General features: G+C 33.9%; 2 protein-coding genes and 1 long non-coding RNA gene across 4 annotated transcripts in view; 1 reads left to right on the forward strand and 2 right to left on the reverse strand.

The window, feature by feature from the left end:
- LOC134281526 (uncharacterized) overlaps positions 1 to 10,010 on the reverse strand; it is a 37,623-nt gene extending 27,613 nt beyond the window's left edge. The window contains exons 1-2 of one of the 2 annotated variants that reach the window (XM_062763981.1): positions 9,880 to 9,998; positions 7,650 to 7,723 (exon numbers count right to left, since the gene is read on the reverse strand). The gene's annotated coding sequence lies outside the window, so the exon portion shown is untranslated. Of the gene's footprint in view, positions 1 to 7,649; positions 7,724 to 9,879 lie in introns of both variants that reach the window. The other variant, XM_062763982.1, reaches the window with a different exon arrangement.
- On the reverse strand, positions 2,633 to 7,009 carry LOC134281511 (uncharacterized). Its single transcript, XR_009995104.1, has 4 exons — positions 6,756 to 7,009; positions 3,955 to 4,060; positions 3,244 to 3,294; positions 2,633 to 2,863 (listed from the first exon to the last, which is right to left on the reverse strand). It is a non-coding gene; the product is annotated as an uncharacterized LOC134281511 (long non-coding RNA).
- Positions 9,886 to 23,787, forward strand: part of LOC134281525 (uncharacterized) — a 46,267-nt gene continuing 32,365 nt past the window's right edge. Inside the window, exon 1 of the mRNA XM_062763980.1 lies at positions 9,886 to 10,022. The gene's annotated coding sequence lies outside the window, so the exon portion shown is untranslated. The remainder of the gene's footprint in view (positions 10,023 to 23,787) is intronic.

Genomic DNA, 23,787 nt, shown 5'->3' on the forward strand with positions numbered 1-23,787 from the left:
ATAGCACGATAAATCGATGGTGCGATAACACAATAGTGCGATAGTGATGGCACGATGATGCAATGACGATGGCGCGATGGTACGATGACTATGAAGCAATATTCACTTTTACTCTATCGTTCTATTGCATCATCGTCATCGCATTATCGCTTGATCGCATTATCGTCATCGCGCTATCGCACCATAGTTCTATCGTTCTATCGACATTGCATCATCGCTTCATCGTTTTCGCACCATTGCATTATCGCTTATTAGTCGTTACTCGATGGTGCGATAGTGAACTGCATGGCCCTATCCGGATTCCATACAATGCAGTTTACTGTCGTACTATCGAGTATTGACTTAAGGGTCGATGGCGCGTTAATGCGATGATGCATTGACGATAAAGCAATGGTGCGATAGCACGATGACGATTGTGCTATGGCCCGACAATTCTATGACGATAGTTCAATAGCACAATGTGGCGATAGTGAATATCGCTTTTTCGTCATTGCACTATCGCGTGATCGTCATGGCATCATCGCTGTTGCACCATATCACGTAATCGCACTATCGTGCAATCGCACCATCGTCATCGCATTGTCGCGCTATCACATCATTGTACATTGTATTCGAGCTTTTGCACAATCGTATGTATGGAATCCGGATAGGGCCATGCAGTTCACTATCGCATCATCGCACCATCGAGGTTGATAATGCTATGACACGATGATGCGATGACGATTAAGCAATGGTGCGATAACAATAAAGCTATGTTGCGACAGTGCGATAACGATGAAGTGATTGGACGATAATGCAATGGCGATGGTGTGATAGCACAATGAAGCGATGGTGCGAGATCACTAGTGATGCCACGATAGTATGGAATCCGGTTAGGGCCACGCGGTTCACTTCGCATCATCGCAACATCGAGGTTTGAGTCGATGGTGCGATGACGCGATAATGCCATGACGATGGAGCGATGACGCGATAACGATGAAGCGATGGTGCAATAGCGCGATGACGATGACGCGATGGCGCGATACTGCGATGACGATGAAGCGATGGTGCAATGGAGCGATAAGGCGATGGCACGATAGCGATGCTGCGATAGTGATTATACGATAATGCGATAACGATGAAGCAATGCTCTATCGTGTCATCATCAGTGCTCTTCTCAAGAAACACTGGGCAGGAAAGATGTAACTTTTTAGAAGCATCCGCTGATAGTGTAGATTTAAGTTTGTTCAAATCATGGCCCCCGAGGGTAGGGTGTTGCCACAATAGACGATTGAAATTTTACATAGTTAAAATCTTTAAAACATCTTCTGAAAAAGCAAAGCCATAATTGGTCATCTGAATAATGATGCATTTAAAGCTTATGGTAGTGTAGAATCAAGTTTGTTCAAAAATCATTACCCCCTGGAGGTGGGGTGGGACATAAATAGGGAACCAAAGTTTTGTATAAAAATATAAAGGAAATATCATTTCATTTTCCATTTCTTTTCTTTTTCCCAAGAACAGCAAAGCCATGATTGATAATACTTATATGGAAGCATCCTCAGTTGGTGTTTATTCAAACTTGTTCACATCATGACCCCTCAGTGGTATAGTTGGGCCATTATGACCGATTAAAGGTTTACATAGGAATTCTTAGTAAAATTCTTTAAAAGTCTTATCTCAAAGAACAACAAAGCCATGATTGATCTTATCTTAATCGAAGCATCCTCATATAGTGTTGATTCTAGTGTTTTCAAGTCATGACCCCGAGGTGTAGGTTGGGCAACAATGTGGGATCAAAGTTTAATATCGGAATAACCCTAATGTAGATTTTCCGCAACTTCCATGGAATTCCAAAGCATATTCCATGGAATTCCATGGAATTTTTTTTCCGCGGAATTCTTTAGAATTCTCCGGAGTATTGGGACGGAACTTTTTTCGGAATGATTTGGAATTTTGAATATAGCCTGGAAAAGAGCGGAACAATGCCAGAATGGAAATTTGTGAAGGAAATCCATGGAATTCCAGGATATTTGTAAATCTAAGGAATTCCATGGAAATCCATGGAATTCCAGGATTCCAAATTCCAAATACATGTACAAAGAAAACTGAAATAATTAGTGCCAAATAATTACAAAAAAAAATTGATAACATCACAATGTTTCATAGATCAAATCTATATTTTCAAAATTAAAAATTAATTGTTTCTTTTACAATGTTTTTTGAGACAAATATTGCATATGATATAACTCTCAGATGTACAATATAAGCACACTTTCATAAAATATTCTCACGGAAAGTATTTTACATTAAAGGTTATTTACAGAGAAAATATGATTACCGGAGAATCAGTCACCTTGGTTAAATTTATGATAATCATGTTATGATATACATGAATTTAGTAAATTCCAGTCTGCATTTTCTAAAATAAGAAGTAAGTTTTAATAAATGAAATTGGCTATGGAATTGGAATAGTCATTGAGACCTCAACAAAGTATACATTTACAATGAACTGCCAGTGGCTTATCATGCTTATGTACTGGTACAAAGTTATTGACTAGAGTGACAAACACATGTATTACATGCAAAAAATATGTACTACACAACTATATTGATACAGTGATCCCATAAAATCAACAGATGATATTTCCCCCCCAACGTACGTGCCAAAGATCCCAATTAATGAAGATCCAAAACTTCTGACGTGTTTGCTAGAGAATCATGCACTTCCTCACTGATATTCTATGAAATTAGTAAATGGTTATGTTAGAAGGTTGACAGTTAATTGGTGTCACGAACGGATTCACTTTCAGTACGAAGGCTCAGAAAGTTCGATGTTGATCATTCCAACAGACACTTCAAACTTTTGATCCTTACACAATTTCTGAAAGAAAAAGATGACCATTAAGATGCATCATTATTGATATCCATATAAATATATGACAAACAATAAACAAAAGCTATACAAAACAATTGATTTTTTTTTACCTGGCAAATCAGTTTACTATGGAATATGAATTAATTCACTATCTTGCAATTTTTTGTTCAAATTAGGATTAATTCTGATGAATGTATAAATGTGAAAAGTTTATAGATGACAGAAAACATCAGGCACTGATCAAAAAACTAACTTAGGCCTTAAAATGGTTCAGGTAAGCTAAAACAAAAAGGTTTGAGCTCAAGCTCAATGCCTGACTAACACTGAAAAAGATAATTTCAATTCATGTGATTTTATTGATTTAGAAAATAATTCAGAAATCTTACCTTTATGTTTTTCTTTTCATACACCTCTTGTCCTTGTGAGCACCCGGATTCCTGTAAAATGCATGTATACTTCATATTAGATGATTGCTATTTGATCTAAAGTAATTAGGCATGTCTGTGCAGTTTTCATGTTTACATTACCTGTCAGAATACATTGTTATTAATTATTTGAATAAGGAATTTAAGCGTGTTAAGAATATAAACCTTTAAATTTTGTTTCCTTGGCAAAGTTGCAATAATTTTTTTAATAGCGAGCGCAGCGAGCGTCGTGTAGCGAGCTCAATATACTATAACGTGTATGAACGGAGGAAATTTGGGTTGAAATCTTCACGTCGTTCCAAGAAATTTTTATCTCATAGCGTGAAAGAATTCCAAACTCCCAATAATCCTTTGCGGTGAAGAGTCAACAGGACTTTTTATTTGACGTCATACTTTCGTCACTTAAACGGCTCAGTTATTTCGGATTTTGTAGGAAACTTCCGAAAATTCAAAATCTCTATCCCAATGCCTGGGAAGTGGGAATTGACTTGTTATTCTGTTCAACTGAGGATAGGCAGTGCAAGTAAAATCTGTATAAAGGATTTTGAAAGTAAATAACTGCGCTCGCCCCAACGGTCGCACCGTAGAACACATTATTATGCTAATAGACATGGATTAATAAAATCAGAGTTAGTTAACTTGGTTTGAGTGATAATTTGAGCTTGTTCTCACCATATTCACAAGCCTAGAGACTGACTGGCTAAGCATCTACATCCATCAAGTTATCAAACGCCAGCGCTGAGGGGATCATCTCGGGCACATTTTTATGCAGCAACAGCTATAAAATAATTAAAATAAGAGCAGAAAATGATCATGAAACATGCCTTAAAATATATATAATTAATTACATTGTACATCATACTCTGTAAATGTTATCTTGACTTGAACAAAGGAACGTATAGGTAAAATTCTTTACATAAGTTCGATCCCAAACGAGGACATTCGGGTTAAAATCCATGATCTTAATGAGATGTTTAGAGTTTTTAAATAATTATTACAAAATTGAAATAGTGCACTAACGATTTCACCGCCAGGCAGTTTATGTGTGACTGTGTGGTGCCCAGACTATAAATGAACAGGTAGCAGAAGCGTTCTTCATTCAAGGACACGGCCGATGATATATACACGACCGTCGTGCACACTATATGGAAAGTCTATTTACACGACCGTCGTGCAAATAGCTATTGCAAAGTAATGAGATATATACACGACCGTCGTGCATAGATATTAAGTAAAATCTATTTACACGACCGTCTTGCATATAGCAATTGCACATTACCCGAGATATGTACACGACCGCATTTATCGTCGTGTACCCTAAATTCGTCCCCAAACTTCTCGAGACCAGCACCTTTCGAACTTCGTATCGAAGACGTCATTATTAATTTTTCAGAATTTGCTGTTTAGTTTTGAACTTAAATAAAATAAAAAAAACTTAAAATATCTGATTTTTCCTTATGTCCATTTTTATTGAAAGAGTACAGTTTACTTACGTTCCCCAAAATTACTTCCAGATCTAAATTACGTGCATGGGCTACAAATTAAAACAATTTATAAATACTGTGCTTCTTATTTTCCCTTTTCTTGTGTGTGTGTTTTGTTTTAATAAGTTTCATTTAATCGAGATTTTTTCAAGAATATGTTATGGAGACAGAAAATAAATAAAATCAAATATATTTTATCAAAAATATTTCCCATACAGAAGAATTCATTATACCACCCCTTTCAATAAAAAACAATCTGTCAACATAAGCAAGCATTGATGATCACATTGTGTGAATAGATCTACTTTTGACCTTGCAAAGTCGCCAGTCCTCCTCCCCCCCCCCCTTTTTGCGTGCAAAAGAGTCGGTAAGTAGCCAAGTAATCAAGAAGAAAATGTATTATTTCTACAAACCAAGAATTTATTTTATTGAACAGTCCGAACAGTCATTTTATTGAGCCGACCAAAGAAGGTGAATTTTTGTCACAATTTTTACCAGTTTGACAGGTGCTGTGTGCTGACGTGGTGCAATTTTATGGGTGCATTGCAGCATAACTAATCCAGCGGGCGTCTACTGGGTCAAAATTCACTATATAATCAAGTAAAACAAAATCTATTCTGCAAATTCTTTTATTTCTCATTTTCTGCAGATCTATATAGTATATGAAAAGTCTTTTTTCCCTGTAATCATGGTAATGTGGGTATTTCACACATTATTATAATAATTATGTGATCTTAAATTATAATAGTTTTCCTATGCTTTTTTTTTTTCAGATTGTGCCTGACTTGCACTGCTCAAATATTTTGATATTCTATCAGTTTTTGCCATTAAGGTCAATGTATTTTGGAAAATCTAAAATAAAACATTGTATAATGTCACATACCAGGTAATATTGGTGAGCATACAATAACATGACATCGTTGAAAGCACGTTCCTGTTTTTTTTTTTTTTTTTTTAATTTCGTTTAAGAAAACGGAGTTGGTATAACCGAGGGCAATTTATGTTCTTTATATGATGAACAGAGGAAACTTTCCACTTCCTTTACGGTTCTCACAAAAAATCACCTTCTACTAATCAAAATTAAGTAAACGTATAAAATAGTTATCCACGTGCAGATATAATAACGTTTATTTAGCGTCTGATTCATGCAGTTTTGTAATTAAGGTGCTATACTATAATTTGGAGATTCTGCTTGTGAAGTCAAATTTTAAGAGAATTATTAATAAAATTTTGTTTGTTTGTTTGTTTTTGGAAGTAACATATCATAAAAACAGGTTTTACAATTATTTTTTGAAAATTAAATTTTAGTGCCCTTTGAAAATATATTGATTTCATTTTTTTTATACAATAATATAAAGAGAGATTCTCGATTTTATTTCTTAATATAGAGATCTAGAGAAATTTTCATTTTATTTAGATTGTGCATCATTTGTTCTCAATATTTCCCCAATTATACAAGATATCAGCACCACTGGCACTAGCTGAGATGTTTGAATTAAATCAGTGCGTCAGGTCATTTGTTCGTGTTGTTTATTCCACAGAATCCATATCCTTAATTGGTTGAAACAAATGGTTTAATTAATACAACAAAGTTCAAAAGTCAATTTTCTGTCAACAAGTGACAATTACTACATACATCGGATACATGTAACCAAGTAATTGGTCGTACATGCGAACCGTCTTAATTGGGACGAAACACCTCAGTGCGAATGGTCTGTGGGGACGAACCGTCTCGCACTCAAACAAGGAAAGATAAATACAATGCATGTTTAATGTTTTACACGACGGTCGTGGAAATAGTCATTGAAATTATATACACGACGGTCGTGCGAATAGTCATTGAAATTATATACACGACGGTCGTGCGAATAGTCTTTGAACTTATATACACGACGGTCGTGCGAATAGTCTTTGAAATTATATACACGACGGTCGTGTATATAGACACTGCCCAAGGACACATAAAATACTGTACAATATTGTACCTACCGGGTCTTAAAATGTCTTCAGCTTCTTCCATCTACAGCTTATCAAGATTCCCCTGTTCTAGACACTCTCTTTCCAACTTTCCTTCTGTGCAACATCAACATGGCATTCGATTCGATATTTTTGAATTTCGGCTTGTTGTTTAAATTAATTGTTCATCGAGCCCGACTTCGATCCCGATGTTATTGTACTATTGGTCGACAGTTAAAAAATTCTAAGTAATTTTCCACAGTTTTCCAGAGCAGAAAATGGCTAAGTTTCTCATTTCATCATTTTTTCCAAAGAATTCCACTACTTTCCAAAGCAAAAAATGTCTAAGTCCATTTATTTTTTCAAATTCCAAAATATTCCAAAAACTTCCAGACACACTTTTCGACTTTGGTATGGAAACGAATGGAATTCCATGGAATTCCAAAACTTTTCCAAACCCTTTGGAAAATCTACATTAGGGATTATAGGAAAAAATCTTTTTCTCAAGAACAGATCTAGAAAAACCATAATTATGAGTCATATTGGTGCATATGGAGGCAACCTCAGGTAGTACAAAATCGAATTGGTTCCAATGAGGACTCCCGGGGGTAGAACTGGGCCATAATGGGGTTAATTTTTTGCAAATGAATACAAGTAATAAATAGGAAAATATCTTCTACGATTCTGTTTGAAACACCTATACCACCTTTGTGTATTTTTTGTGATAAATTCATTCAGGTTGACAACGAAATAATTGTGCTTTTTTAGTTTAAAATTGGAGAAAAACACTCATAAAATACAGCATTCGATCACACAAAAATGATTTTAACAATGAAATTGCAGAATCTACATTTTTTCCAGAAACTACAATACTTGTTGAAAATACTTATAAACTAAACCTCGAATTTTAACTTGGTTAAAACTTACCCTTGCACTAGTGAAATTTGTAGGTGACATCATACTGCAAGTATATCACGTGTCTGTTGCATCAAGTGACAAATCTAAATGTAAAATCTAGTCGTCCTCATATGTAGTTGTTAAACATAATTACAATTTTCCGAGATAAATAATGTTCTAAAAATAATCACCATCCTGATTATAAAAACATTCTTAATCACAATTTTTTTTCTCGATATTTCCATGGCGCGCCTTAACAGTTCTGCGTTATAAATATATGCCGGCTGAGCATGAATACATGTACACCATACGAGAAAGTTTTTTTTTTATCTTGTATGATGTTTTAGGTTTATTTTACAGGAAATTACAAACAAGAGACCCATGAGTCACATCTCTCACCTGAGTAACTTTGGTGATGTAGTTTTTTTTTTTACCAGAATTCCCCTCTTCTTATATCTATTGTGGCCCCCTACCTCCCCCTCACCACTACCACCGCCGTCTTGATTTTAAGAAATTAGAATCTACATCACCCGAGGATGCTTCCACCTAAATTTCAGCTGTCCTGGCCCACAGGTTCTTGAGAAGATTTTTCCTATATATTTCTATGCAAAACTCGGGATTTTTTATTGAGGCCTCGACCTACCCCGGGGGTCAGGATGTTTACAATTTAGAAACTACCCCAGGATGCTTCCACGTTAGTTTCAGTTATCCTAGCCCACTGGTTCTTGAGAAGAAGATTTTTAAAGATTTTTCCTATATATTTCTATGTTAAAATTGGATTCCCTATTGTGGCCCTGCACTAAGCACGGGGGTCATGATTTTAACAATTTAGAATTTACACTATCCTAGGATGCTTCCACATAATTTTAAGCTTTCCTGGCCCACTGGTACTTGAGAAAAAGATTTCTAAAGATTTTAACTATATATTTCTATGCATAACGTGAATTCCCTTTTGTGGCTCTGCCCTACGCCCGGGGGTCATAATTTTAACAATTTAGAATCGAGACTACCCAAGAATGCTTCCACATTAGTTTCAAGTATCCTGGCCCACTGGTTCTTGAGAAGAAGATTTTTAAAGATTTTTCCTATATATTTCTATGTTAAAATTGGATTCCCTATTGTGGCCCTGCCCTACCCCCGGGGGTCATGATTTTAACAATTTAGAATGTACACTATCCTAGGATGCTTCCACATAATTTTAAGCTTTCCTGGCCCACTGGTACTTGAGAAAAAGATTTCTAAAGATTTTTACTATATATTTCTATGTATAACGTGAATTCCCTATTGTGGCTCCGCCCTACGCCCGGGGGTCATAATTTTAATAATTTAGAATCGACAGTACCCAAGGATGCTTCCACGTGAGTTTCAGTTTTCCTGTCCCACTGGTTCTTGAGAAGAAGATTTTTAAAGATTTTTACTATATATTTCTGTTAAAAATTGGATTCTCCATTGTGGCCCTGCACTACCCCCGGGGGTCATGATTTTAACAATTTAGAATCTACACTATACTAGGATGCTTCCACATAATTTAAGCTTTCCTGGCCCACTGGTTCTTGAGAAAAAGATTTCTAAAGATTTTTACTATATATTTCTATGTATAACGTGAATTCCCTATTGTTGCTCCGCCCTATGCCCTGGGGTCATACTTTTAATAGTTTAGAATCGACACTACCCAAGGATGCTTCCACATACGTTTCAGTTATCCTGTCCCACTGGTTCTTGAGAAGAAGATTTTTAATGACCCCACCCTATTTTGTCTTTTCTTGATTATCTCCCCTTGTGAGGGGACTTGGCTCTTTCGTTTAACAATTTAAACTCCTAAACACCGAAGAATGCTTTGTACCAAGTTCGGTTACAATTGGCCAAGTGGTTCTTGAAAAGAAGTTGAAAATGTAAAAAAAATTTACAGACGTCTGAGACGGACAGACAGACGGACGGACGGACTACAGATAAAATGTGATCGGAAAAGCTCACTTGAGCCTTCGGCTCAGGTGAGCTAAAAATAGGTAAACAGTTAGCAAGAACATGTCTAGCAGAGGAAGTGTTTATCATGATGAAAAGACTATAAGGCAATGTATAACGGTTTTCGATTGGTGGTGTAAGACCTTTTAACATTCAAACAAACAAAATAATGACAAAAAAAAATGGGAATGCTAAACATCGAGTTTTATGATCTAATTGAAATTACAAATATACTTTTATAAATGACTGACAACAAAGGAAATTTGAAAAAAAATCAAGAAAAAACTATCATACGTACGATTACATGGTCGTTCAACTTTTTGTTCACAGTGAGGTCATGGAAATTTCCAGTACATCCGGGCTGTATGAAATGACACGTGACAGTTTTGATAAAGACTGCCATGGAAAGACGTTAGATGGAAATTGTTTTCTTCAGAGCAGGTAGGCTTATTCTTTACTAATCTTGTTTCTCGTGAAGTCAAATTTATTACATATCTTTAATTTAAATAGTTATATATTCTTTAGAATATTATGTAAATGGCCTTTTGTCATTTCGTTGTTGACCTAGAATTTCAGTCGTAAACATAAGTGATAGTTTCCTGTTTAATATTATGTTTACACACTTGAAAGGAAAGGAAAACACTTTTTTGCACAAATTAAGTGGTTTTGTTTTGACTACAATTTATACCGTATTTTGTCATCCAACAACTGTGCGTTGTGGATCTAAAAATGCTTGCAAAATATTTGGCGATAATGAATGGCATCAAAACAGAAACTTCTTTGAAGTATTTTAAATCATGGATCATTATCAAGACATTTTAACCATTACAAAGATGACAAAAATACCCATGTAAAAAGTGTAGACTTTGTGGATAAGATTTTGTAGATGATAACCCCGGGCAACGGTCCAGACATGGAAAAAGAGGACCTTGAAACTTTGTCTATATATATTACAGTTTCATCAAAGGTCAACATGTCCAGAAATTAATTTTAATAATAGCTACAAAACTATGTGGTTAATAAAGTTGAAACTTGTACAGTGTATAAATATGTCATTGCTTAACAGATAAAAAGTACCATTTTAAATTAAATACTAAATAAAATTATTTCTCGAGACAAATTCTGTATAAAAATGCCTATATTTTTTTTTATTAATCCACCTAGGTTCTTATTTATTCCGTACCCTTAGTGAAATCCATCATTACAGAAAAAGTATATGTTTATCATTAAAGTGCAAGTTGGACTTCGATATTCTCTGGAGGGTTGTGTTCCTTGTTTATTTTGTCTAAATTTTAAATCTTGAAACCGAAAGTACATTGCAAATGGCGGATTTTATAGGCCGCGCCCGTACCAAAATAAAATACAGATTAGGCATACCTATCTTTGGTAAAAATAGGCACAAAAATATGCTTAAAGTATGCAAGTTTGGAACCACTTGTACAAGTATAGATAGCAAATTGGTTTTTAATAAGGATACCTAAAGTATACCTAATAATGGACACACTTTAGGTATCATAAATGCACAATATTAGCACAAAATGGGATAGGTACCTTCTAGACATGCCTAAAATGTGCCTATAATATACCTACAAGATACCAACAACACAACTTCAAAGGTATACCTAAAGTATGCCTATAGTTTATGTACCAAAAAAAGAGAATATTGGCACATGATCAGAAAGATACCTTCTAGGCATACCTAAAATGTGCTTATAAATCTACCTAAAAGATACCTTCAAGACTTACTTATAGTATGCCTACAGTTTAGGTACGAAAAAAGTCCAATATTGGCACACAATGCAAACATTCAGATAAGTACCTTATTGGTATACCTAAAATGTACCTATAAGTCTACCTAAAGTATGCCTACATTTATATCATATTGGTACTTAAAAAGAGTGTGCCAAAAGTATACTTCAGGTATGCCTATAATGTACCTATCAAATAGGCACATTTGAGGCAGGTCTATATAAAGGAGAAATTTAACAATAGTAATTATCAGGTACAAATACAAATTTATTGCATGATGCTACATGAAAATATATGAAAAATACTTTAAAAATCCTCTCTATAAACAGAATCTATATATAACAAATCCTCTATATTAAAAAAGAAAATAGATTAATATTCTTAATTTTAACAAAATAATGATATTTGATATATTCTTTGCAAAAAAAAAAAAAGAAAAAAAGAAACACACCTTTTCAGGCATAAACAATACATAATTAAAGTAATTTAAATACACAAAGTCATTGTAAAGGTACCGAAAGTATACTCCATTTCTTTTTTTTTAATGTTCCTACCCATCACAGAATTTTCTGCTCAGTAATACACCTTGCTGTACAATTGCGATTTCTATCCGGACTTCTTAAAAACACCGATCCTCCATTTGAATGTACTACGCAATTTCTTCTTTCTTCTTTCATGCCATTTCCTTCAATTCTGAAAAAGGTTGTTGCTCCACATGTACTGACGGAGTTACATTTGATGCTGAACTATTTTCAAAAATATTAGATAGATGAAAACCATGCCTTGATCTATAGGGAAGGGGTCTGGGGGTTCGGAACCCCCCCCCCCCTTTCCTATTTGCATTATTGTGTTATTAAATGTATATATATATATATACTAATTCAATTAATTGTGATTTCGACCACCCCCTGCAAAATCTGGATTCACACCTGAAATTTACATTTGATGCTGATTTCCCTCAAGTTTAGAATTACTACAGGGGACAAGATTTTTGCTGGAAAAAAGGTTTGTTCATGAAAGTATGTGACATTATTATTGACAAACAATCATTCATATACATACTAAATATTTTAAAATCATAATTGAAACATTGTCACTATGAATTAAATTATGTGGGTCATACCCCCCCCCCCTTTCCCTAGCATTAATCAAGTGGAGGGCTTGGGGTTGGGATGATTTTTTGTAAACTTATTACATAAATTCAAATCAATTAATTATATTTTTTATGTTGAATAAATACTGTAATTTTGATACTTAAACATGTTAAAAATTATTGGACCCCCCTCCCCATTTTTTTTTTAAATAGAGATGTTAACTTTATATTTCAAACTTTATATACATGTACCAATGATTTAATTTCACCCTGTTCATTTGAATTTCTGTTTGTTGTTATCGCCATGATCATGCAGAGGCTACTGTACATAACCTGTTCCCAGAATAAAATGAATGTATATTGTTTAACGTCCCTCTCGAGAATTTTTCACTCATAATTATGGAGACGTCAAATTTTGACCTTTACTCGGCACTCAGGGTCATTGAGCAGTGAGGGATCTTTATCGTGCCAACGCCTGCCGCTGACACGGGGCCTCGGTTTTTAAGGTCTCATCGGAAGGACCCGCAACTTTCACTTCAAAGTGCCGAGCGCATGGAGAAGGAACCTGTTCCCAGATATTGATACACTAATCGTACTATTTATAAGAAAAAGACTCTGAAATTGTGAAACACTTTTTAATGTCTTCTTACACATGTTACAAAATGATTATATTTAAATGTCTTTACTTAATGTGTAGGCTGTAGCACTGGCTGCACGGCCATCTTGAAGCAAAACAATCCAGAAATCTCTGATACGAATACTTAGAATTTCGTAAAATCTACTCTTTATATTCAAATTCTAATGCATTCTTTAAGTGTACAAATACATCAACAACAAGCAGCATAAAAATTTACACTGAAATAAAGACTCACCGACCAATAATTCTCTGATTTCTTTTTGAGATTTTCATCTCGGCAAATTTTGAAATCACCTCTGAAATGTCCGCCTTATCCACTGACCATTTGTAGACTTCGCTGGAGTCTTTTCTTTCTTTAAAGTTTATTAAATTATTCATAAAATAGTTCGTTTAAACAATAAATAATTATAAAAGTGAACATTTAACAACTATTTAATGGCGCCCCAACTTTAATTAAATGCCGATTGCGATGATATGCTTGAAATTTAGTGTGGCTATTTGGGCAAATAATTGAACCGCCATCTTGAACGCCATTTTGTGTATGTTTACATAACTAATCACTGTCAAATTGATTTTTTTTTTCAAATTATTTAGAACAATTTCCTTACGTGTTAGATATCAACTAAAATCTCAATTAAAGTAACTGACACCTTACACACTTCCATACATCGGAATACAGGTATACATGGACCATGTAAATTATGCCATGTATACAATCCATGTATGCGTAGTATGTGAATAATTATAAATGATAAGCACATGTATTTTGCGCATCTTTGGGGCTATTATTATACCCCCACTTGAAAAGCGGGAGGGTATATAGTAATCGGTATTACCGTTCGTCCGTCTGTTTGTTCGTCCGTCTGTCTGTTACTCTTTGGGGTACCCATCTCTTATCTGCAACTCCTCTCATACCACTGAAGGAAATTTAATGAAACTTTCACAGACTTTTTATAACATATTGCCATTGTGCACCTCTTATTTTACTTTTTGATCTGACATATATTTTGGATTTTCCAGAGCAAAACGTGTACATAGCCATTTTTTTCATATGGGAGGCGGGAGTATCATTTAGTGAGCTCATTGCTCATAGTACCTCTCGTTTGTATCAAATTTCTAACTTGATATTTAAATGTTCACAAAATTTGTTACTGCTACTTCTTAACTTCTGGTAATTAATAGTTAAAACATCTGTTTTTATTTCATTCTGTAATTGTTTCTTTTGTATTTTACCCATTACGATTGAGCTGAAAAATTACTGATAATTTACATTACAAAGTTGTATTGATTTTGTTAAAACTATATAGAGGGGATTGCTGAGCCAACCTGGTTTTGAGAAAAAAAAGTATTTAGTTTTTTTTAAAAACGGTTATAACAAGAAGTACTGTTAGCAATGAGCTTAGTAAGTGATACCCCCGCCTCCCATATATATAAATGTCCATATATGTATAAATGGTAGTGTCCATGTTTTGCTATGGGAAACCAAAATATGTGTCGGATCAAAAAGTAAAATAGGGGGTACACAATGACAAATGACACAATGATTGTCCAAATGGGAAAAAAACGGTTCGACGAGTTGTAATGTATTTTTGCTTCAAAATTTGGGAATCATCACAAGCGATAATAACGTTAATTAATCAGACTTACAGAATAAATAATGTAAATAAGAGACATCTTAATAGATAGTTTCAGCGATTTTGGGCGGGTGACTGGTCACTGAATGATCAGCAGAAGACTAAAAGACCGAAAGATAGGAAATCGGACGGAAACGTTCAATGGTGTTTGACGTTAGCAGAAAACGACAGACGTATAGAGTGACATGTGAATTTTTATGTTTGTCTTATGCCACTGTTCAAAAAAATTTGACAGGAAGCTTAATTCTGAAAAGAGCGAGTGTATAATGGTACCAAGAAATCTTAAATGAAGTGGAATTGGTGAAAGTGTTTGCGAATCACAAATATTTTTTAATGAAACGAAGGGGAAATGCCTAAAAGTATGATGGTGCATATCCGTCATTTGACGTTATGATTTAGGTGCGGCGACTACCATAAACGCACTTTATTTAAAATCCGATATTTTGGAAAGTATGCATCATATTCCTTTGAAATTTTCAGGTCTGATTTGAAATAAGTAAAGCTTCCTTCGTGTATAATTTTGTTGCTTTACCTTTATTTATAGCAATTTTATCAAAGTTGTGACAATACTTTTGGACCAACCCTCGTATAAAAGTAAAAAACCTTGTAAGAGAAGCAATTTACAATGTTTCGCTAGGAAAAAGACTGTAAAGGAATACTAGTATGTGTGACATTGATCTTTCCAAATGACCTTGTGCTAAGCAATAACTAACTCTCGTTAGAGCTAAAATTGAGAGAAAAAGAGTTAGATCAAGATCAAAAGAAAGGCCAAGTTCAAAAATGGTGATGCCATTAAATAGCTCTCATCAGTATTCATCAACATGTGAAGTTTGATAACACTATTTTGGTATGTTTAAAACTGAGCTAAACACTAATTTTAGAAAAGTGAGGTATATACATGTATATAAAGTCAAGTTTAAAAAAAATGTCAATGCAATTGCATAACTCTGATTAATTTCTATCAGTATGTAAAGATTGATAAAAATATCTTGAATAGTTTGTTTGAAACTGAGCTTTGAACTGAGCTAAAGGCAAAGTGTAACAGAAGGAGAGACGGAAGGACAGAAAGTAGGAAGGATGGAAGACGTCCGACAAACACCAAATGCCTTGGCCATATTCATGGCAGGACATATCATGCATGATTATTGGTTTACATAAAAGTAGGTCGTAACTTTCAGTCTCGGAATTCAACCCCTAAAGTACATGTATACATGCATGTACAAAAACAAATCAACCAACTGACATTCTCTACTTAGAAGGAAGACATTGTATTCATTTTAAGGTAGGTCCGTACTTTCAGAATTTTCTGTCAAACTGATAATTTTTTAATTTGAATACCTTGAATAAGTCTTAAAGGACCTAAAGCACCCATAAAAGACATATCTTTGCAGATTAATTTTCATACAACATGTTTTGGAGCACATACCTCTAAAAATGCAACAGCCAAAATTGAACATAAAGAAGTGTGATATCATATTTTATTTAGTTTTGCAATAAATCATATCAAATTTATGCTAAAACTTATGAAAATCAAAAATATTCATTTTCCAAGAGAATATTTGAAATATTTACTGCAAAACATAACAAATTGATGTTGAATCTGTTTATGTCCTTCAGAAAAAAAAATCTCAAAATGTCTTTATTTTTTATAATTCTCAAAATCCAAATTGTTTAGATGCCATTTTTTCTTTAAAACTTTTAAGTATTATATGTAAAGTTAAGAAAAACACATACTTTAGTATGGTTGACCAGAGAATTTTAACAAAACAGTCTTTTGAAGACGTATACCCCCATTTTTGGAAATTTTTTTTCAATTATTCATTGCAGAATTTTTAAAAAGTAGAAATTAAATGGATGATATAGGCTTAAAATCAATAAAAACAGATCTCAGATTAGTTTGCTAAAAAGAAAATTTAAAAGATTTAGGTCCATAAAAGCAATAAAGAATTTTTTGTCTGTGTATGTACCAAATGACATATAGATCTTATGGACGGAGTGCAAAGTGTAAATTTTCATAAATAATGTATATTAAATGCTTTGTATGCATAATAACACCATAATAAACAAATATATACTTGCTAAATTATTTTCAATCACCAAGAAAGATTTTATTTCAATGGACAAGTGATAATCAGAATTTTGTATGGATGTGTAAAATTAAAACCGGATCCGTAAAAGTATGGGCCTTCCTTAAGGGATGGGGGTACTTATAGTGATGAGAGGAATTTAACAACCTGTCGGTCCATGAAACATTATTTTGGAATGTGTGTATACAGCTGCATGGCTTTTTATAGAATGAAATTAGTATTTTTTTTAATATATAAATAATTCTTTTATTGACGCCGTGATATATTTGATAGGCTGTATAATAGCTGTTCGGATATAGTGCCGTTTGAAGGTCCAACACCTTTCTTTTAATATAACCAAAGGTTCTAGTGATCTTTTTCCGTATAGTCGAAATGCATGGGAGGAAGAAAAAAAAACGTATGGAGTCGTTCAAAAACAAATTAATGAGTTGTGTTTTTCATCTACACAGACACTTTTTTTTCTTCTGGTTTTCCTTTTTTGTGAATTGCCGTTTATTTTGTTTACAAGCTTGTGTTCATACCGCTGTTCATACGCGCTACCATTGTGAGAGGAGAAAACAAGACGTCGTCAAGCAACAATGACTGACCAGATGGACGTTTATATACATTGTAATCATTATAAAACCAAATATCACAGCGAATCGATAATTTAAGTACCTAGTTAAATACATAGGAATTTAATAATTAAGGAAAGAATTTAATTTATATTTTATGATAAATAGGCAATAACGAATTTTCTAATTTTGTAAAATCGTATTCTGAAAGCTCTGGATGTGTATGTTTGGCCGCTCTTCTATGTAAAAGTTCATACATATAAAACATGTAATTATTATCGGCTGCGGTAGCGGCCAATCTTTTTGTGATTGTGTTAGAGAGTGCACATGGGGAGATGAGACGTTTTTTATTATTACTTCAATAAAATAATTCGTAAATAATAACAAGTAAAAATCATGCGTAAAATATTTTAAAGACTTGCTTAAACTTAGTATCAAATGTTGAAATATATTTCAATTTCATTGTCATTAATATCTCATGATCATCGATAATTAATGGTCATATAAAAAGAGTTTACATCAGATACTCCACAGCCTGAGAGTGTGTAAGATTTGAAAAGAAATCTCTTAATTTTCCGGATAATGATGATGTGGTTAAAGTGCATGGTGAATTAAAAAAAATGAGTTTTTCAACTTCTATAGAAAAAATTGTTTTGAATTTGCTCTACATCTACAAATGACACAAAGATCATGAAGATATTTTTTTTAATATTGCACTGCGGTTTGCAGCATAACCTGCTCTGCAGAAACCATGAGCATTATCACGTAATCAAGATCCAGGGTATCGAGGCTCGGACAGGCCTACACCTTCATTTTGATGACAATAAATTCTTCTTATACATCAATGAATATGATTTTTTTAACATCGATAAATCTATTTATGAGCAAATGCGATAAAATTATTTTTTATTTTGCTTTGAAAACAGCCTGAAATAGAATTGAAAAACTATATCAGCTTTGAATATCTTGACGTGTTTTCCGTGCATGTGAAAGAATTTTTTTTTGCTTTGCAGCCAATTTGATGCTTTGCATCAATTAAATTCGTACTGACATTGTGTACATGTACAGGCATGCAAAATATTCTGTTTTTTGGACGAAATAGTATACCATTCTGTACAATATCATTTTAAGTTTAGTAGCAAATAACTGCAAACTCAAAAGTGCTTAATTTCATGTTGGATTTCCCTCTCTGAATTAGAATCTTTAACTCCACTTACAATTATCATGCATGCGTACATGTGTTTAAAGATTCATAAAACAATTACCACTTCGATAAATACAGGAAAAAATGGTGTTAACCTAGCTCGTTTTTTTTTTCGGCTATCAAAAGCCAAAGGCATATAACTTGAGATGAATAAATGCACAAGAGATTACGATTGATTAAAACAAGCTGAAATAGAGCGAAATTGAATGATATGAAAGGAGTTGACATGATTACAATCCCAATTTTCCTTTTGTAACTATCGGAGTACACAACGGATTTTCAAATCGACATACACGCTGCTATCTGCGTACACGTGCTTGTAAATGAGAACTGGGCTACAAAATTTTAGACACAAAACGACAAAGCTGGATGTAAACTGTTTATTACAAATACGTGAATAAAAGTATATTCTAAAGTATTTTTTTAACGTTCAATGTTTATTAAAATAAAAAAAATGGAGAAACAAAAGAGTGATGGTAAAAATAAAACGTACATAATAGTATATTACGTATCACAAGACTTCCATCACTAATTATAATTATTTGCCGAAGCCCCTTTTCAATTACAATTTAAATAAAATACATTAACACGGAATAGAGAAATAATTTTGCGTGAACAGGTCAAAGAAAGCGATCACAATTCAAAATGATTTTATGCACCAGTCTTTCGAATTACGATTAAATGAAAGATCGGTGAAGTATTCTTACTGATTCGATAAATTAAAAACATGATTTTCTATAAATTGATAGGTCTTTGTACACAATGGATTTTAAACACGATCACAGACACTTGCATTGTTTACGACAGGTGGCTGGTACACTAGTGACCTCGATCGACAGCGTGGGATTTCGCGTTGGATTACATAACTGTTACAAACATCTAGGCGATCTTGGAGATCGCCAATTGTATACAACTAATGATTGTGAATTATTCGATGTATAAAGTTAAAATAACTTATAATTGTTATAATAATCAATGTAGAAAGATGGATTTAATATATTCTGTTTATGAAGACGTGTTCACAATAAAACAAATTTATAATATTAAATAAAAAAGAAAGACTAATCGTTATAAATAATTTAATAGTGAACTGTAAAGCACGTATAAAACCCTATTTAGAAGAAAATTAACATTAAATACCATAGGGTTTATTACTCATAGGAAGTTTGTGTAAATTATACACATGAAGAGGTCTGATTTCCTTTCCGAATGAACGCTACCTGTTTACCTGGCCTGCTTTCAACTACGTATTACGCAATACCCCCGGTATAATCGAACACAATACATTTTCATCAGATTAAAAATGTGTCAAAGAACAATTTTGTTCGTATAATCCAGATCGAAATATTTACCGTTTTTGAGTCATAAAGCAAAAATTTCAAGCTCCCTAAATCCCTAATCATAGGGGCCAGCCCCTTATGAATAGTATTATATGAAAGCCCTTGCAATTATTCACAACTTTTGTTAACCATGTCTTAACAAAATATTTTTAGTTTTCAAGATAAAAAGGAAAACATGTGTAAATTTTCGCTCTTTTAGGCGTTCTATTTTTTGACCCCTGTATAGCGTCATTTTGAATACAGAAATCGAAAAACATAAACCGATGTGCACAACTTCAATCCTTCTGTTATCTAAAACCAGTAAAATTTCTGCTCCAGCTCTAGTGGTCTCTGAGCCTTTGTCTGGAAATGAAAGCCTTTAATTTTCCGTTTAAAGGGAAACAACTCATTACCGGAAGTAAAAATTTTAGAAGCATTCTGATAGAGTTTATTACCGTCTATAATGTCTGGAAAAATTGAGCAAAATCCATTGAGAAATGGGTGAGATATGAGGCTTCAAAGTTGGCGTTTAGGAAGAAAAAAAAAGAATAATAAGAATAATCTTTATCTTCAGAATCAGTAGAAGGTCTTCCGTTGGAAACAAAAGACCTTAACTACAAAACAGGAAATCACTTTCCGCTTGAACGCACACAATACATAGGTAATCAACAGAGGGATCAGGTAGTCCGTGCATCTAGTGAAGTGGTTATTAATATGGACATGTAATCATGTAACCAACAACCAAAACTGCTTAGTTACGATGCTTCTCAGTATTATTCTTGCAGTATTATTCTTTAATTATACCCCCGCTTGAAAAGCGGGAAGGTATATAGTAATCGTTAATTCCGTCCGTCCGTCTGTCCTTCCATCCGTCTGTTACGCTTTGGGGTACCCATCTCTTATCCGCAACTCCTCTCATACCACTGAATGAAATCTGATGAAACTTTCACAGAATCTTTATTACATATTGCCATTGTGCACCTCCTATTTCACTTTTTGATCCGACATATAGTTGGGTTTCATGGCCACAGCAAAACATGGACTTTGCGATTTTAACTATATGGTGGCGGGTGGTATCATTTAGGGACCTCATCGCTCACAGTACTTCTGGTTAACTTTCATTTGCCTTAAGAAGATTAATTGAATTAATGATAATAACATATTTGGCATTTGAGTGTAACAATGGAAACCCCCCTCCCGATTTTTCCTTTCCACAACACCACAGTATACATTATACTGGGTACTTGCAATAATGATTTGAAATCTGAAGTATAATGTAATTACAAATTAAATGCACAAATTGTTGATTTATAATTTAAGAAAAATAAATAATAAAAAGTGGTCACTACCCCCCCCCCCCCCCCCCTAAAAAACCACACTCTTCTAATAAAGTATTTAGATTCAGGCACTTTGAAAAATGACAAAGTCCAAAGTAGGTACATTTTAGGTACACAGGAAAATATTTAAGTCCAACATAGGTACATTTCTGGCACATTGAAAAATGACAAAGTTCAAAGTAGGTACATTGAACGTATGCTGGAAAATGTTTAAGTCCAAAATAGGTACATTTTAGGCACACTGAAAAATGACAAAGTCTAAAGTAGCCACATTACAGGCACACTGTAAAACGACAAAACGGAAGCTGAAAAATATATAATAATGTTTTAAAGCAGAGGATCCATATCTGCAGTCTTCAAATCAGTGAATATTTTCATAAGCTCTGACGTCAAATTTTTATATGATGTCAGAAAAATGAAGTAAATTTTTAACTAGAGGTACTGTGAGCAATGAGCTCACTAAATGATACCCCCCGCCTCCCATAATGTCGATGTGTTGCTTTATATTGTTTTACGGTAATGTGTAAAGAGGAATAACTCGTCCTATGAAATGTTATCCAGAAGCTTCTATTATGTGACGTCATAGATAAACAAAAAATGGCAATGTCCATGTTTTGCTCTGGGAAACCTAAAATACGTGTCGAATAAAAAAGTAAAATAGGAGGTGCACAATGGCAATATGTAATAAAGATTCTGTGAAAGTTTCATTAAATTTCACTCAGTAGTATAAGAGGAGTTGCGGATAAGAGAAAAAGCGTAACAGACGAACGGACGGACGGACGGACGGACGTACAGACGGACGGACGGACGGACGGAATTAACGATTACTATATACCCTCCCGCTTTTCAAGCGGGGGGTATAATTACCGTTATTTCTTCAGAAAGTGGTGTATATTACAATATTAACATTCGCTGTGTTTTTTATACCCCCGCTTGAAAAGCGGGAGGGTATAAAGTGATCGGGATTTCCGTCCGTCCGTCCGTCTGTTACGCTTTTTCTCTTATCCGCAACTTTCACAGAATCTTTATTACATATTGCCATTGTGCACCTCCTATTTTACTTTTTTATTCGACACGTATTTTAGGTTTCCCAGAGCAAAACATGGACATAACCATTTTTTGTTTACCTATGACGTCACATAATAGAAGCTTCTGGATAACATTTCATAGGACGAGTTATTTAAGAAATAAGGTATCATTTTTAAACATCTATCGGGATATAAATACGGGTTGGTCACGAGATTAAATTCCATAAAGCCCGAAGGGCTTTATGATGAATTTAATCTCGTACCAACCCGTATTTATAGCTCGATAGATGTTTTAAAATGATACCTTATTACTTATATTTACATTTGTGACTTACTCATACTTTATATTTGCTTGATTGTGACTTTTAATGTAATGTGAGAAATGCATTATTTTTCAAACCTAACGGCAAGTGTGTAACCCACTGAACGCGCGTCGACCCTTTATGACGTCACTGAGAAATTACGTCAAGCGATTATCCATACGTACATCAATGACCTCTTGACCCCGTACCTGTATTTATACAGTTATAGATACGCATTCCTTTCAGTAGCGTTATATAAAGGAAAACATTTGCAAATGTAAATATTCCTCTTTACACATTACCGTAAAACAATATAAAGCAACACATCGACATTATGGGTGGCGGGGGGTATCATTTAGTGAGCTCATTGCTCACAGTACCTCTAGTTTACTAAGCCAACTGTGAAACTGATTTAAAAACCATTTTCGTGTTTACTCACGCGTAGAAATATACACAGAGAAACATAAGTTAATGTGACGTCAATGGGGTCTGCAGTGACAATAGAAAAATGCAACAAAATAATGCAACGAGAAATTTAAATATTGAGTAAATTTTAGTCGCTTCCAAACATGTAAGAATGTCTTTAAGTTTAGTGTGAATTATTGGTGTGTGAATCACACAGACTTGCACGTAGGCATATTTTTCATGAAGCGCTAGCGCGCTTCATTAGATATGCCTACGTGACAAGTCTGTGTGATTCACACACCAATAACTCACATAAAACTTATATTAATGGAAAATATTGTTCTTGAGCAGACCTGCGCTCCATAAATTTTAAAGTGATAATTAAGCAAACTTTTTAAACCTTAAGTGCATCAAATTGTGCAAAAAGATCGTTAATAAACTTTTCGTCAAGAGGTTGCACTTTCCCTCATACCGTTCTTACATTTCACGGCTGATTGTTGTGAGTGTAATTCTGAACACTGATTTGAGAGCATAGCTACAAAGATTCTGACCAGTCTTCGTAATTCTCGGTCAGGCAATCAAAAGAAAATTGCATATTATGTTAAGCTGGCTTTCTTCTTCCTTTTAGTACACTGTACCATAATTAACTGCATATCCATGTTTTGTCTTTTTTGGTATATGTATGAAAAAATATTGTTTTTGAAACGAGGCAAGCTTTTGACAAAACGTTAATGAATCAAGAATATCAACAGTCTCATTTCAAGTTGTTTAAAGTCCAAATGTAAAGATATTTTTATTACATTTTTACCAGTGAAATACTGTAATTTATTCATTGTATAAAAGTGATATCCTGTCAC

Source organism: Saccostrea cucullata, unplaced genomic scaffold, assembly GCF_032062105.1.
Source record: "Saccostrea cucullata isolate Sc308-1 unplaced genomic scaffold, CSIRO_AGI_Scuc_v1 ctg841, whole genome shotgun sequence".
Lineage (NCBI taxonomy): Eukaryota > Metazoa > Mollusca > Bivalvia > Ostreida > Ostreidae > Saccostrea > Saccostrea cuccullata.